This window comes from Trichosurus vulpecula, chromosome 5 (assembly GCF_011100635.1).
Source record: "Trichosurus vulpecula isolate mTriVul1 chromosome 5, mTriVul1.pri, whole genome shotgun sequence".
Lineage (NCBI taxonomy): Eukaryota > Metazoa > Chordata > Mammalia > Diprotodontia > Phalangeridae > Trichosurus > Trichosurus vulpecula.
Genome location: NC_050577.1, coordinates 228612386 through 228616782, shown reverse-complemented (window position 1 = coordinate 228616782; position 4397 = coordinate 228612386). Strand labels below are relative to the sequence as shown.

At 40.4% G+C, this 4397-nt stretch overlaps 1 pseudogene; it reads right to left on the bottom strand.

Annotated features, from left to right (window-relative positions):
• Positions 1–3457: 3457 nt before the first annotated feature.
• Positions 3458–3901, bottom strand: LOC118851716 (annotated as a pseudogene).
• Between the last annotated feature and the right edge of the window lie 496 nt (positions 3902–4397).

Below are 4397 nucleotides of genomic sequence, written 5' to 3'. Positions count from 1 at the left end.
CCTGAAAATGTTGGAATTAAAATAATTCCAAATCTTCCTGCACAGATAATTAAACAGACTAGATCAATCAACCTAAAGCCCATCCTCAGAGTTAACTGGACTATGACAAGGAAACAAATAGCTGTTCTATTAGAAATAAACAGAGCTGACCATTTTACTTTAAAAACCTGTCACTAATTGTCTTGCCAATGTTAAGCTTGTTAATGACAATACCATGATAAAGGTCAAGTCTTCTGTTCTGCTGTTTTATGTAACAATGAAAGTGAAAATCTAAAACCATTATCTCCAATATCCTTCTGCTGACACGAGGAAGTAGTTGCAGGATTAGCAGCAGACAGCTTTCTAGCACCCACCAATAGGATTATCCATTGCTAAAATTTCATAATTATACTGACCAATTTGCAGTTAATAACATTACTCCTCAAGTAAAATATGATTAATCCTGGATTTGCTTTTATAGGCCAGAAGGATTGGTTCTAAAAGGGATCCAGATAGGGCTGTCATTTTTCAAAGAATGATGAAAATTTTTCATCATCTTTTTATAATTCAGCCAGTGAACTTTAATAGCCCAAAATATATGCTACAGTGGACAGAGAACTGGTCTGAGGACTAGAAAGAACTGAGTTCCAGTTCTGACTTTGACATGTACAGATCATATAAACCTGGCTCATATAACATTTCAGCACTACAGAAAATTCTCTTAAGACTCAGAATTGCAGAGAAGACTGTGACATCCATGGAGAGAGGATATTTCCTCATCTGGGAGTTTCCTATACCAGTGAAACTAGAGGTCTAGTCTCTATCAGCTATCTCAGGGGTAGGGAACCTGTGGCCTTGAATCCACATGAGGCCTTTTAGGTCCTTTGGTATGGCCTTTTGACTGAGTCCAAGTTTTACTGAACAAATACTTTTATTAAGGGGATTGGTGCTGTGAAGTTTGGATTCAATCAAAGGGTTGCACCTGAGGACCTAGAGAGCTACATATGGCTCAAGGCTACAGGTTCCCCATACCTGGCCTGTCCCAAGAGAACAAAATCCAAAGTTTTCAGCATTTTGTTTGAAATTGTAGGGAGATCTAAAGGATTATCAGGGAGCTTGGTAGCAGAGTGAATAGTGTCACGCTTGGAGTTAGGAAAACTCATCTTCCTGAGTTCAAATCTGGGCTTGGACACTTAATAGCTGTGTAATCCTGGGCAACTCACTTAACCCTGTGTTTCTCAGTTTCCTCATCTGTAAAATAAGCTGCAGAAGAAAATGGAGCTGAACAAGAAAATGGCAAACCACTCCAGTATCTTTGCCAAGAAAACACCAAACGGGGTGATGAAGAATCGGACACAATTGAACAACAACATTATTTTAGACTGGGGAAAAAGGTGATGTAGGAAAAAACAAATGTCTTTGAGTACTTAAAGCTTATCATATGGAAGAAGGAACTTAGAGAGGGATAAGCAAAAGTTGAAGACTCAAATTTAATCCTTATTTAAAGGAAAGAGGGAAGGAACAATTTCCTAAGAATCAGAGCTTTCCAAGGGTGAAAAGGAGGTAATGCATATGCCCCAATTTGGGGTCTTTAAGCAAAGTCTGAATGAACACTTGTCAGTTACAATCTATTGGGCATCCTTTTCCAGGTTAGGTTTGGCCAAGTGGTTCAAAGATGCCCTCCAATTCTTAATGTCTATGATTCTGTGATCTGCCTGTATACCTGCTAAAGTGTATAAATATGTCATTTCACTTAACACACACAGACAGTGAAGATGAATCTGGAATCCAAAATTAGGTGTTTATTTATTCATTCAATTTTTATAATGGCAATCTACTGTAGGTTTGGACTCTTTTTTTGGTTTGTTTTGTTTTAACTTAAGTGAGATACATAGTTTCATCAGTTTTCTATTTTTTTTTGCTGACATCAAAATAGCCACAGTGTCAAAAATTATTGTTTTGCCTAGGAAAGTTAATATATGTGTGACCTCTGCACAAGGTAATGAGGACATCATTATCCATGTACATGGTTCAGTCTCTCTACAAACCATAAGAAAGGGAAAGAGCCCAGAATATATTTGTCTTCAGTTTAGTTGTTGTTACAAATATCCCATTACTTCTGCCTCAGTTCCATTCCCAAGGAAAGTGCTGTTGAGGCTATAAGGCATTTAAGACTAGCCAGGACGGAGGATTTAGAAGGTGACTGATTGTTGGCTAGCATGAAAGGCAGCCACAGTGCCCATTTCAGAAAGAAATTAAGATGTTCCATCCAGGGGGCTAGTACTAAATGCCCTGTGTTTCAAATGTCCACTTAAATCTAGACATGGGAAAGTGAGGAACTCAGCCCTAATAGAATGATCACAGAAGAGTAATCTTAGCCCTTTGCTCTTTGCTCTTGGAAACCACTTCCAAATGTGAAGGGTTGCACAACAGGCCATCCCAAATCTGATCATATTTTATCACTTCCTAGGTGTTTTATAGCAATGTTATCACTAGAAATTAGATTCCTGGTCAATGATTCATCATCAAATCATATGTGAGACCAAACATAGAAGCAAAGGTACAGCAATTATAAACCTCCATAAGCACATAAAACAATAAAAATATCATTTCCTAAAGTAGATATAATTGGGTTGCATACCTTGATTAACATATGACCTCCATGTTTTACAACATGCACATACAGTACAAAATAAATCCAACTCTGATGTCATGAATATGAGATTATCACAAATGATATCTTATCTATTACAGAGAGTAAGCAATGAAGGAACATTACATTGCCTTTCTTTTTAGCATTTAGAGGAGCTTTGTGGTGGTGACAGTATCTGTCGCATAACCACAGTAATTTAAATAGCAATCTGTCTCAGAAAGTTTGAACTAATTCTCGTTTTTTGTGGGGGAGGGTTGACAAGTATTCCTATAAACAAAAATCATAATTTGATACCATTTCATGATCTTGTCGTTGTATCCAAAGAAGCTATCATAGTGCCTATACATACATAAGAGGTTCTTGATGAAAGGAATTAATTGAAACTAAGATGTGCTCAAAGTAGGAAATATTCCTGACCAACTTACCACCCCCTCCACAACGAAAAAGAGTCACTGCTATGCTTAAAGATTGATAGGACTCAATCAGGATAGTAACAAATGTGAAAGAGGTCATAAAGTATTTGGGAAAGCCAAGGGAAAGTATATGCTTAGATGAGAAGGTTCACTTTGTGGTCTTGATGGATGAATGAATGAATGAATGAATGAATGAATGAATGAATGAATATAGTATTTGTTAAGTGCTTACTATGTTCAAAGCACTATGCTAAGTGCCGAGGCTACATTAAAAAGTCAGACAGTCCCTGGAGTCAGGAAGACCTGAGTTCAAATCTGCCCTCAGATACTTACTAGCTGTTTGTCCCTAAGCAAGTCACTTTTTTTTTTTTAAGAACAAGGCAATTTATTAATGAATCTGGTCTAGTTTGTCTTAATGTTTCTTGTTGGCAGCTGCCACCTGTCCGGCAATTCTGTCCAGGTCTCTCTGTCCCTGAGGTGTCAGCTTCCGGCCCCCATCCTGGTCCTTTTCCACCATCTTGAGGCCTTCCAAGGCTTGCAGGACCCTCCGGGCCACACTCTTGGAGCCCCTGCTGAAGTGACTGGGCATGACCCCGTTGCGCTGGCGCCCCCCGTAGATCTTGGTCATGGATCCTACGCCGGCCCCGCCTCAGAGGTAAAGGTGCCGAGCCGTGGAGGCAGCCCGGGTGTAGAACCAGTTCTCGTCGTAGGGCGCCAGCTCCTTATGTTTGGCCAACTTGACCGTGTCCACCCATTCGGGGACTTTCAGCTTCTCTGACTTTTTCAGAAAGGCGGCCAGGGCCCGGACGAACTCCTTCTGGTTCACGTCCTTCACCGTGACTCCGGGCATCATGCGGGCTCCGCGCAGCCAGCCAGGGGAAAGCCCTAAGCAAGTCGCTTAATCCTATTTGCCTCAGTTTCCTCATGAGTAATATGAGCTAGAGAAGTAAATGGCAAACTATTTCAACATCTTTGCCAAGAACACCCAAAATGGGGTCAGGAAGAGTCAGACACAACACAACAAAATTGATTTCTGAGGCTGAACCATTTGACTGGCCCAAAGGTTTTGGTGACAAGAATTTTCTTTTATGATTCTTCAATAGATTTGGCTGTAGGGCATATGGAAGCTGTTGCCAGGGTTTATCTCAATAGGAGTTGCTTTCCAGGATGATGGTTGTTGGCCCTGAGATGGAAATACTGCCATCCCAAGGATCTTGGATTTAAGATGTTAACCTGCCTCCATCAGGATCTGAGAGGAGTTGTTGGTCAAGGTAGTGGCAGTGACCTGACCTGTCCAGCACATGCTGTTCTCTTTCTCTCCAATAGCGTGCCTTGCTACTACAGGTAAGTTG